The following is a 13887-nucleotide window of genomic DNA, read 5'->3' as shown; positions in this document are numbered from 1 at the left end:
CAGATGCCTCCCACTACTTTCTTACAGTCCATTACATACTGTACATGTTCCTGAAGACTATGTTTTAACGTTTTTTTTTTTTTAAGGGGGTAAGGGTTATCTCTGTGTCCGCCTCTTGATAGTACAGACGTGTCTTATTTTTTTACGTGTCGTATTTTTTGTTTTATTTACAGTGCCTAACATTTTTATTATGGTGATATTTTTTTTTCTCTTTCTTTCCTTCCCTCTCTATACTGACTTCCTTACAAAATATGTTTCCAGAGACCTTTTTCTCCCATCATTACCTCTGCGCTTACATCCATACCATCCACATGTTTATGGGAACTATCTTTTTTGTTTATTTCTTTGTTTTGTTTGTGGTTACTGAAGCTTCTTTGCAACACACGAAAAACTTATGAAGAAATTTCCCTCATTTTACTTCCCGTTTTATGCAGGAAATTGCACTATATTTTTGTGATTATTCTCACAGCACGGAAAAAACTACATAAAGTATATAACCAAAGAAATATTTTCGGGACTATTTCTTTCCCTCGTGTTTCCTTTACAAATATCGAATATGCAATTCATTTGAATGCAAAGCCAATAATCGAAAGCTATCACATGACCAAAAAAAAAAAGAACCTAACAAACTAACAAACAAAACAGCAGTCGTTTCTCAGTCGAAATTAGCATAAGGATGTGTCAAATGAGTCCGCTCACGGCAGAAATAATTAAAAAACGAGTCTGAGACGAGAGAATTTCCAGGCTACATGCCGATGGAATTATACACGAGGAGATTTTAACCAAACGAAGAAATGCCAAAGTTTGATAAATGCTGGAAAAATGATTATTTTCCAACCATTTTTTTCCTATTTTTTGCCGCTGCTTTGCAGTAAAATTATTTCTGAGGAAACGTCAGCAACAGCTTTAGCAATTTTATGCTGAACATTGTACAGTGATAAGAAGAGAGAGAGAGAGAGAGAGAGAATAATAATAAGTAATGATGGAAATAAAATCATTAACATCACATTAATTATTCTAATAATCACTGGAACCCAGAAACCAATTACAATGATAATGACACAAACAAGGCTCGTGGACAGGAACCTTAATAATTAATTTTAAAGTAATTCTTTTAAAAGATCACACACATACACACACACACACGCGATGAGAGAGAGAGAGAGAGAGAGAGAGAGAGAGAGAGAGAGAGAGAGAGACTTTTCCCGTCACTCAACTCAACCAGCGGTTCAATCTCTATTGTGGATGCCCGAAACCCCGTGCTCCGTGGCTTTTGTTCCGTTCGAGAGCCCTGTGGCCTCGCATGAACTGAACGCTGGACGACGTCGAAAGAGAGTAAGCCACCCCAAAACATGCTGTCATCCCCCCAACCCCATCCACCTCCACCAACATCCCTTTTCCGCTCGCATAAAAAAAAAAAGGTTGAAGTCAACTGCACTCCGCATGATGGCTCTGCTCACATTGGAAATCTCAGGAGCGGAAAGTTTATCCTGATTTCCCCGCGCCTTCGCAATCATAATATTGAAAAGTACGATGCGACGACGAAGGGACGAGTCCCCCCCATGTCCGGGGCAGGGTTGCCTACGCGCGGTAAATATGGGGAAAAACTGCTGAAACAGACTGGTTCATAAACATCACATGTCACCGTCTGTATTTTTCTTCTTCTTCAGAAACCCATTTAGTAACAAACAATTTCACCTATATGTTTAAAATATATATATTTCAGAAACAGAAACCCATTTAGTAACAAACAATTTATACACTGTATATATATATATATATATATATATATATATATATATATATATATATATATATATATATATATATATATATATATATAAATTCCATTGCAGGGATAACAACTTGATATAAAATATAAACCGATTATATGGCCACAAGAAAAGTGAACCATTGGAGTGCTGGATATTTGACTTTACCCAAAGGAATTTTCGAGCAAATCTAATTAACTCATTCTATAACTTCCTAAAGAAGCTTCCTACAGAACTTTTTTCTTCTGAATAATGGGCTTAATGAAATGCCTATGGGTAATTCTCTGTCGCTGATTACCGACTGAATGCAAGATGCCAATACATTCTGAGTTTCAACTGTTTTTACTAATATTTATGACTTGCAATTTCCGAAAATGAGTCAGAGTAATTTAAAGCTATGAATGGGTTCCTGTTACAAAAGTACTTCCACAAATGTTCTTAAACTTTAAAACACATTTGGAATTCCCTTCTTTTATATTTTGTAAATGCGGAAAAATTAGGCAAAGCTATCACAGAGAAAATTCACATATGAGTTTTTCTCTTATATATACAGTAAATGCACACACAATTACGCAAACACACACACACACACACACACACACATATATATATATATATATATATATATATATATATATATATATACAAAATATGTATATATAAGTATATATTTATATATACATATATAACTTATGTTATACACACACACACACACACACACATATATATATATATATATATATATATATATATATATATATATATATATATATATATATACATACATATATATATACATACATATATATGTGGAATGAGAGAGACAGATTTTCTCTTCATGTGAGTGTAAAATCTGTCATGTGAGTGTGTGTGTGTAGCGTACAATAATATTTCAAATTACATTCAAAAGGTTTTATTTCGTAAGAATTGCACAATAGTGCGTATATGAGCGAAGAATCCATGACTTTCTAACTGAAAATTACTTCTTCCTGATGGAAAATCGTCATATTGTGCGAGAGTCATGCAGTTCGGTATTTAAGGACTGATCCACAATTTAAATATATACCGTAATGAATAAACAGACCCGATTTAAACTTTACTCGATACTGAAGGACCCTTGTGATAATAAATGCCACTTCAAGATTTCATAGTCTTTAATATGCAATATTTTACACATCAAAGCTGAACTGGTACATTTCCGTAATCGTTCAGAAATGAAGTGGCTGCCTATTTTATTTTTAATACTCAACCAATTTTACCACAATTTCAATGAGGATTTTCTGGTGCATTATATATATATATATATATATATATATATATATATATATATATATATATATATATATATATATATGTGTGTGTGTGTGTATGTGGGAAGAGGAGGCTCGAGTGTTTATGTATGTTTGCGCACTAAACTGGTATGCACTTACTGTAGATGAATGCTTGAATAAGGGGTGAAATTCTCTTCAGGTCTCTTGACAACAACCTTCGTGAATAAATCATGAATCACTTAGTGAAAAATATGAGATTATAAATCTGCAATTCAAGAGTCACTTTACCAGCGGTTATCACTTGAAAACGAATGAATGAAACGCAGACAGCTATATTGCGTAGAAAAAGATCAGACTACAACTCTAAACAAATGTACAAAAATGAAGAATGTGAAACAATAAAAAAAAAAGTACACCCATTCTTAAGGCCCCAGTGTAGGCTATCGGTAAGAAATAATTAGCTTTTACATAAAGACATTAACATATCAGTTATACTTCAACACCCACCCCCAGGATTTTCTTAAAGGGAATCATTCTAAAGTTACAGGTAACCTTACCTTTGACATTACAACCTTCCTGCTTGATGCCGTTGCCATAGAATCAAACTATCACGAGCCTTACAACCATTCCAAAGAGGTTAGGGGGAACCTCTGAAGGTTTAAAGAGTTACTTGCTTTCACTGACTGATGAAGAAAATGGAGCTCTACTAATACATAGAGAAAGGCTAAAAATAAAAAGGCAGCCGTGGACACATCATTTGGGGGTTGACAGCTTCCGTAAAAAAAGCCACGGGCGACTGGGAGGATGTCGAAAATTAAATCGGCTTGGCACCCTGATTAAACATTCCCTTTGGTGAGGTTCTAGTGAGGAAAAAATATCAAGCACAACGTTAAGAGCATAATGCAGTCCCGCCATATCGCGTCCTCTCGTATTTCGAAGCGATCAAAGGGAAAATCTACATAATTTATGCACATGAGAACCACAACAGGCAAAGCAAGGAATTACCAATTATTTTCGTGCGACAGGCGATACGATGCTCTCCTCGAATTCAAACGCCTATTTTTTTTTTTTTTTTTTTAGTCCCACCGAGGATACACTTGCGAGGAAATGCATTTGCAGAAACAATATGCTAATTCCTTTCAACAAAGTGATCAAATATTTACGTTACCTTGAACATTCGCCGTCTCAAATGCAAGTTAATCAAAACAGAATTCTACATTTCCTCTGGATTGTGATGCGTGTCACATCAAAATAATACAACCACATACACACATGGATGGAGGTGCCACATTCCATAAAATTTCTCTCTAAAAAAAGTCTCTTTCCACACTAGCCTTGCACCAATGCATTTTGAATAAACGCTGCTTTAACAAAGCAGATTATTTTCCCCGTTCTCACACTACCCTAACCTTGAAGTTCCTTTTCGTCAAAACAAGAAAAATAAAAAAAAAAAGCTACTACCCTTCTCGCACTACTGTGCTGCATACAGCCCCTATACAGGGGAGGCGTTCCGCCATCTGTCAGATATTGACATTTTTCTTTTGAAAGAATATAATGAAAAAACTTTTTCAGAACAACTTTTTTCGTCCTGTGAACCTCTTATACGCATCCGTATACTCTCGTCCTTCTGACCAGATACTTCAGATTCATAAAAACACTTTCAGATTCCTAAACAATATTTTCAGATTCATGAAAATATTTTGCCAGCATCAGAGCATCTAAATTATTTGAATCTCAGGTACTATGTTTTGATTTAATTTATTTACGATGGAAAATAACGCAATCTTGTATACTAGTGTAAAAATGTGTTGTTTGATGTGGTTAAGCCTTCCTTCGAAGCGTGCAGGAAAATGTTGCAATATATGATGACGCAATCGAATTACGACGGACGGTTTGATGACTTCCATTCGACCTCTTTCGTTTCCTTCTACATTTTAGAGTCGTCGGTTTTTGTAGGTTTTCTCTTGAATTATTTAGAAGTATTTGAATATTCCTTTTTAGCTCTTTTTATAACAGTTTATGTTCATTCATCTTTATTATGGAAGAAGTTATCAGAGTATCAGTATTATCGACACGCAATGCAAAGAAATGTACGCCTTTTAAATAAGAACTGCATTTTGTATTTACCAAGAGACCAAAAAACTTGGCACTATACTGATTAGCTTGGGAGATGAAAGACATTATACTTGAAGAGTGTGTTCTAACAAACGTTTGTGATCATTAACATAACCAGCTACAAAAAAATGCGAAGCGGCGATGCATATAGTTAAAAAATTATATACATATAAGAGTATGTTGATTTTGTGTAGCCCCGCCAAATAATTTCTTATTCTCATATCATTTCTTATTCAATTTATCATTCCATGATAAACTGATTTATTATCAGTAATGACAAAAACAGTCAATGAGTCAGTGCGGACCTGTTGCCACTTTTCCGCAAGAGGAATATTTTTTTCCAAAATTATCACAAAACTGCATCATGAACTAGACATAATTAAGGCCCGGGTGTCCCACCTCAGACATGTGGCAACGTGTTCCTTTGCAACATTTCATTAACACAGAAAAAATATGCCGTACAAACGGTTTCCATAACCATATCAGAAATGTTTCGGAGGACATACTCCGAGAAACTCTTTATGAATAATGCTCCTTTTTATATTCTTATAGAGCCTTTCCACACAAATAGATAAGCATACGTTCCCAACCCGTTAGTATAGCTTATCCTCCACAGACTGTTTCTTTGTAACCGACAAGACGTTCTTTGCAACAAGAGCCATGTAATAATAATGAAGAAATCTGATATAAAATTGCTTGCCTATAATGTAATCCAAAGGACGAACATTCAAGAGCCTACTCAGCCCCCATCTTCGATGTTATTGTGAAGATTGTTTATAATCAAAATGACAATAAATAAATATATGAAAAAGTTCCATACCAAACATCAAACAATGTATTTTGAAAACGTCTTCTTGTGCACAAGCTTTGGAGATGTACTGGGCTTTTCCCGCAGGTGCCCTTGGGTTATTTATTCACCAAACACTGAAAAGAACACATCCATTTTTCGTACCGCCAAACCTCTGAGCGAGATCTGTCGAAGTTTTTGAGAAGAAAGTGAGTTGATAAAAACATCAGCATAAACAACGTTCGGCTCAAATTCATTTTATCATTCTCTGACAGCATGAAATTTATGCAAGTGATCCAAATTAATATTCCCCACCAAACTGTTCATTCAGTCTCTGCAGCTACGAGATGATATAAAGTTCCCCATGTCTGCCAATCACACACTGATTTTTTTACCATGACGCGAAATGCTGTCGTTTTTCCATAAGCGTCGTTGTTTGAGAGCTGACGATAGTTTTAAAGTTTTATCATTACTCGATTTTGGTTGCATTGCTAATGGCAGTTTCAGGTCTCCTGAGTTAATTGAAATATTTCACTTGTTTCCATTTGTTGTTTTAATTTTTTCACACTAATTTACATCGTTTACTGTAGATAACCAGATTAGTGAGGCAGAGTTAAACTGAACAAGTTTCGATCAATTTTTCATGAATGAAGATAATGCCTGTATGCCAAAAGATTTATCAACCAGACGAACGGGTCAACTACTAAATATCCCATAATATCTGAATAACATTTAAATGACACCTCCTGTCAAAGCCCCAACCATACAATCAGTTGGGGCAAGGGACAAATCCAACAGTAATCAATGGACACAACGTTCACATGAGCTGCCCTGAATTCGGGAATACTCAGAATTAATCTGAGAGATTACTGATATGAAGGGCATTCATTTTCTATAATAATCCGTGGTTTTAATTATTTTAAGAGAAAAGATATAGACGTGATTTCGGTAATAAATTTCAATATGAAATTAAATAATGCCGTCCTTTCTAAGAAAGTCAGTGTTACAGAACTCTCCGCGGGACATAACAAACAACGACAACAACACAACAGCAACAATAATAATACTAATCTATTCATTATCCAATTCAAAACATAACTCACAGCTTAGTATTCAAAGAATCTCAAACAAAGAACGCAAAATTACACATATAAAACATGAATGCGGCATTTTCCCTTAGAGAAGGGTGCATGCCTTATGAGTTCCAGCTATAAGCCTTCAAGAGGTTGCTGGCCCCATACCCGTATTTCCTTATTTTACCCTGGTGCAACACATTACAGTTGTCTTGCTATCAGATAATTCAGACACAAACTAGGTTTTCACAGAAGGCGTGAGAATCCAGTCTGCCTAGGTCAGGAATCGAGGGCAGTTTTCTGGGCGCTGAGGCGAGCAGTGTAGCCACTGATCTATCAAGATCCTTCATAATCATCATCATAATAATAATCAGTCATTTATCTGTTTCACACACAACTCAGAACTCCAGCAACCAAACAATCGTGAACAAAGAACATCCATTCACTGAGCGACTGTACAAAGAAAGAACAAGAGATCATTAGCAGCAACCCGAAACAACAGCAAGACCGGCAACCCCAACATCGCAAAGGAGTGAACGAATATATATATATATATATATATATATATATATATATATATATATATATATATATATATATATATATATATATATATATATATATATAACATATATATACACTGGTATATATTATATATATATATATATATATATATATATATATATATATATGTATGTATATATACAGGTATATATATATATATATATATATATATATATATATATATATATATATATATATATATATATATATATATATATATATATATAATCTAATGGAATGAATGGAGGAGCAAAGCGGAGGTTGAACTGCATGCCACCGCCTCTACGTGGGCAAAAACAGCTGGAGTAAATTCCCTTCCCCGCCCCAATATCAAAGACTTGATCACTCATTAATTATTCATAGCTTGAGTAATTGAAAAGGCGCGATCTTCGATACAGCGGTCATCATTTGAAATAAATCACTTAAAATGCTAATTCCCACTAATATGACCTAACGCTACAACGCTTGGAATTAAGCTGGATGTAAAAACCATCGCCGCACCTCAATTCCGAAAGTGGACCACGAGGTGAGAACCAAATATAGATTGACTGTTTTCTGAACTGTTTCAAAACACACAAAGACTGTTATGCTATGAGAGAAAATGATATTTTAAAAATATGACCAATAAAAATGAAACTTGGTTTAAAAAAATAACTATCTCGAAAAATAAAAACACTATCTTACTTTACTTTAATAATACACAATTTACCTTAACTTGCAAACAACGGCCGCAGAGTCATGGAAACACAACAGAAGTTTATATAAAACGTTAAGAACCGACTGCAAACTTATAACAACATAAATTTCTAAATGGCAAATGCTATTGCAAATGTCAATACTGATGAACCCAAAGGTTAAACATAATTTACCCAATATGAATAACATCATGGAAATTCTTCACCACCACCAGCCAAACAATCAAATTTCAAACGAGACGTTTTTATACTTAAACATTTCTTATATATTCATTTATCTTTTTTTATAACGTAGATTCTGAAACGTGATCACTCACCTTGGAGTCCTCGTCAATTAACACAGGATCAGAACAACGACACAGCGAACTGAACAATTGGATTACGCTTCCCAACCCTGAGCTCGGATTCACCAGCTTCTGGCGAGGACCAGCTGATTGAGTGGCCGAAATAAACGGTGACACCGCCAATATGAAATGTCAGTTTTAGGAAAATTCCCTACGGGCGCTATGGCACGTAATGAGCACATTTATATACATATACCGCTCTGGAGACACAGTTAAATATTCTGAGAGAGAGAGAGAGAGAGAGAGAGAGAGAGAGAGAGAGAGAGAGAGAGAGAGAGAGAGAGGCAGGATGAGAGGGAAAGGAAAAATTGACGTGACTGGCTTTGCTGGTAGACACCCAACACACACACACGTATACAAATATACATATAAGCATAATTACACACACACACATATATATATATGTATATATACATACTTATATATGTATAAATGATGTTCAGGAAGGGGATACGGCTGGTAACCTCTTTGCTCAAGTCCTTCTGAAAATCGAAGGGGCAAAACTGCCTACAGCTGTAACCTCTCAGCGGAAAAAGGGCGTATGGTGAATAATAAAGTGATTATATATATACACAAACACATATATTATATATATATAAATATATATAAATATATATACATATATATATATTTATATATATATAAATATATATAAATATATATACATATATATTTTCACGGATTTATCCCTCCCTCATTTAGCCACCAGTGCATCCTCATTCTTGTAATGCAGTTTCTCCTTTCATTTGACAATGGGGACAGGGAAACATGGCGGGCGAAGTAGAGGTAAGAGTACTTTGAACCAGAGAAAAGCAGTTAAAGCCAGTCTTCACCAACGTAGGAACCAGCTCCCCCACTTAGCTGATCTGGGATAAACAATGTAGACCCCCTTTTCACCCCCATCACGTGATGGGAAGTAGTTAGGTATTGCGAACTTAAGGGACATAGTGGGGCTGTCCGACAGGTAGGACCTTAACCTCTAAGTACTTAATCTTAAGGATCCTTTCCCTCCGCTCTCTTTGCTGGCCGTATGACTTTTGCAGGTCTGATAGGCCTACATCTCGACAAACAACAGCGAGCATTCTCAGAGATGGGATCAGAGGCCTCCAAGATCCAGTCCAAGACGCATGTCCTGCGACTCTTCCGCTCTCCGCTGGGTGAAAGCTAATTTCGACGAACGGCCGAGTCGATCATGTTTTGGCGCCAACAACTGTAGATCAGGTTCGTGGGTCGCAAGTAGTCAGTAAGCCAGCACTTTCCCTCCCCCCTGAAATCCCTTGATTTTTCCATTCCTTTGAACTTCAATTCCTTTCTCCACAAAAGCCTTTCCCTTTGTTAAGTCATCCTGCTTCAAGCAGCCCGTAACTCGGCCCATAACTTGCCTTGAAATCAACTTAAAACGATTCAGTGATAAGTATTCCAATATCCCTTCCCCGGTGCAAATTAAGGGCAGATTAGTCTAAGCGATATAAGTGGTTGAAGCTTCCCCCTTTGTGTGATGGCGAACACATGCTCCTTGTTCAAAAGCCCAATCCACCACGACTCCAAGACTGTGATTAAGTGATTTTTCATATTTATCATCTGGGCTATGTAATGTTTAGAATTTAAGAACGTGCATTTGTGTAATACTTTCATAGGGAGATTTCATTTCTCTTTCGTGTGGTACTAACTCCGGAACTCTCTTACAGGGAGTCATCATCTACCCAGTTGCAAATCTATGTCCCCACTAGTTCATGACTGCCATCCAAATTTCGCAACCATTCCTGATCGCAGCCTGAAAGCGGAAATTCCGTTGCTACACGAGAACCATCTTAATTAATTGATTCCATTACCCGGGAGTTCACCCCTTTCAAAGAATTCCCATCAGTGACGATTTAATGTAATTCTACCATAACCAAGTTATTGTTATAACGGGGATTATTGTATCTTTGGCCCCTCCTATTTACATTGCTCATTTGCCAAGTACTGCATTATTGCTCTACCATATGTAATTTAATTTAATGGGTTTGCATTTTACATTCCTTTTGGGTCTTGCATGTTTTAAATTGTCAAAGAATTCTAATTCCCAATGGCGACCTTCCATTTATTACTCAAATCTTGGAAGTTCTAAGGTGAGTTCCCATAATTTTCATCTTTTGTTTATAAACTCGGCCCCCTTGGTTTAGAGGCAGTCCACCCAGGTAAATTGTTCCAATTCTCTCCCCAACCAAGGACCCAGTTTGTAACAATATATATATATATATATATATATATATATATATATATATATATATATATATATATATATATATATATCATAAATGGATGTATGAATGTGTGTGTTGTGTTCCAGCATAACTCTGAAATGCATTGAGCAATTTCAACCAGACTTGATATACACATGAAAAGAATACTGTGGGGGTAAGACATCACTAGTACCAAAGGGGGTGGGGGTGGGAGGGGCTTCCCTGCAAGAGGACTGGTTCTGCCCATAAAAAGTTAAGTATACCTTAGTTTTACCAGACCAATGAGCTGATTAACAGCTCTCAAAGGGCTGGCCCGAAGGATTAGACTTATTTTATGTGGCTAAGAACCAATTGGTTACTTAGCAACGGGACCTACAGCTTATTGTGGAATCCGAACCACATTATAGCGAGAAATGAATTTCTATCACCAGAAATAAATTCCTCTAACTCTTCATCAGCCGGCTGCGGGAATTGAACTTCGGCCCATCGAGTGACAGTCTGAAGCAGACTTAGAAACTAAATAAACTCTACGAATTCATCATACCTCATTTCGTTATACATATGACTTACTATCTGGAAAAGAATAGTGTGGGGGTAAGACTTCACTGGCACCAAAGGGGGTGGGGGTGGAAAGGGGGTGAAATGTAAAAATAACCGAAAACGACAGATATTAGTGTCTAATCCATATTTTTCGAGGTCCCTTAGATGAATAGTGACACTCCCGATACCCTTTAAGTCCAAGTTCAGCCCCGATAGGAATGGAGGGTGAGAAGGGGTGAAATATAAAATGTCAAAAATGCTGGGCAATGTAACTGAAGCAACTATCTTCACAGGAGAGAGAGAGAGAGAGAGAGAGAGAGAGAGAGAGAGAGAGAGAGAGAGAGAGAGAGAGAGAGAGATTTAACATTTGTCATTTAGTTTTCCCGGGATGGTTGTCATTTAGTTTTCCCGGGCAGCGCCGAGTTGGTCAGCTAGTATGTATATATATATATATATATATATATATATATATATATATATATATATATATATATATATATATATATATATATATATATATATATATATATATACACACACACACAATGCAAAGCTTTTTCTGGTTGTTTCGTCTTCTACATTTAGTAACACGGAAGATGAATGTTTATATCTCAACTGATGATACCACTGAGACGTGGTAATCGTGGTCTTTTTCCATATGACGTTTATTTTTAAAAACATCGTAGGAAAAAATTCCCTGCACCTCAGAACATGATACCGTCTGAGCATCTACGATAAACATTGAGTGGCTTTGTATGAATGCTCTTCCGTACACAAGCTCGTTTAATCCAGATTCCAAATTCAATCTGCAAATTTAATATCGATTCCACCTCTCCCATTTCGGTTTGCTATCCAGTTTCTCATTTTAATCTGATCCCAAGTGACATTTCAATTCGAATTACCAGTCTCCAACTTAAATTTTGATAAACAGTCTTTACATATCGAATTTCCAATATCTCATCTGAATTTCAATTTATTTCTGCGATTCGAATTCCACTATTCGCCTTTTTTAATTGGATTTCCTTTCTCTTACACTTTTCTTCCGTAAACTGCTCTTTTCACCTCGTGTGAGTGTCAGTCTATTTCAAATTCATGGTAGCCCAATTTATTCGGTTCACAATATTGAATTAAGTTAAATGAAGACTTGAAGCCTTGACGCACAAATGAAGGTTATATATTCACTTCAAGTGCATGAAGAAAAAACAAAGTACTTTTTTTCAAACTGCTATGGAGAGTTCGGCTGAATTCTGATGCGAATAAGATCACGTCAAGAGAAATAATTTTCTTCACTTTGGAAGTATGGCAACATTACCGAAAAAACTGACGGACGTAGAGAGGATGAATTTGAGACGTCTTTTGTGACTGAAATTTTTATCAGGTGGAAGCCTGTGATAAAAGATATGACTAAATTAGAGTAAAATCTGAGCGATCGGCCTTTCTAAAATTTGGCTCTAGATTCCTTATCAAAGAATCGACACACCCACAAAATTCATTTGCTGGAAAGCAATTAATGTTTTGGATGAACATGGGAAGCCAAAATGCAACAAAATTGTTGCAGAGTCAAGAACAAGATCCTTACATACATCTCTAGTAATCACAATGTAATGAGAAGATCGTGTGATACTGTAATAAAAACAAAGTCCGCATTCATCACTGAAGTGCGCATAAGGGGACACTGAAGATGCATGTCATAAACAAAATAACAACCAACCAGTAATACATACTGTAGAATCTAACTCCACTTCCCGGCTAATGAGAAAAAAACCTGCCGCTTTCCGTTTAATTAATTCGAACATGTCCAGGACATGACTGATAAACTGGACATCGAAAACAGGAATTTTTTTTTCGATGAAGCTTTGTTATAATGAACAATAACCTATAACGAGACAATAACAATGCGTTTCCGCAAAACACACCAGGTACTCTTCAGCTAAAAAGACCAGCATCAACCAGGGGCTAATTAGCTATTACAGTTAAAGCTCAATTTTCACCGACGAAATGAAAAAAGAACTTCTCAACACTATATGAACTGCAACAATCGATTCAACTGCAAGACCACGCAAGGTTGGAGTTACGCAAATACATACAAGTCCACTCGTGCACAAACATGTACACAAAACTATTTGTGAACAAAATATATATTATATATATATATATATATATATAAATATATATATATATATATATATATATATATATATATATATATATATATATATATATATATATATATATATATATATATATCTAGATGGATAGATATATATATATATATATATATTATATATATATATATATATATATATATACAGATGGATAGATATAAGATATATTACACATTACCGCAGGTGAAAAAATTCTGACTTTACTTTACTTCCAAGACTTCGTCAATGACTTGGAAATAAAGTAGAAACCGGTAAGGACCTACACCCCGTATCTTAATTTTCACCTGTGGTAATGTGTGTGATAAAAGAATTACGTGTTAAAGAGATTAAAATCTT

The 13887-nt window shown here is 35.6% G+C and overlaps 1 protein-coding gene and 1 long non-coding RNA gene across 2 annotated transcripts in view; one reads left to right on the top strand and one right to left on the bottom strand.

Moving 5' to 3' along the window:
• LOC136854674 (fat-like cadherin-related tumor suppressor homolog) overlaps positions 1–13887 on the bottom strand; it is a 723114-nt gene that overhangs the window by 176032 nt on the left and 533195 nt on the right.
• On the top strand, positions 9726–10536 carry LOC136854675 (uncharacterized). The gene is made up of 2 exons (XR_010857761.1): positions 9726–9842; positions 10310–10536. It is a non-coding gene; the product is annotated as an uncharacterized lncRNA (long non-coding RNA).

Source organism: Macrobrachium rosenbergii, chromosome 29 (assembly GCF_040412425.1).
Source record: "Macrobrachium rosenbergii isolate ZJJX-2024 chromosome 29, ASM4041242v1, whole genome shotgun sequence".
NCBI classification, from domain to species: Eukaryota; Metazoa; Arthropoda; class Malacostraca; order Decapoda; family Palaemonidae; genus Macrobrachium; species Macrobrachium rosenbergii.
The sequence above is the reverse complement of the archived record's forward strand: the minus strand, read 5'-3'. Positions and strand labels throughout refer to the sequence as shown.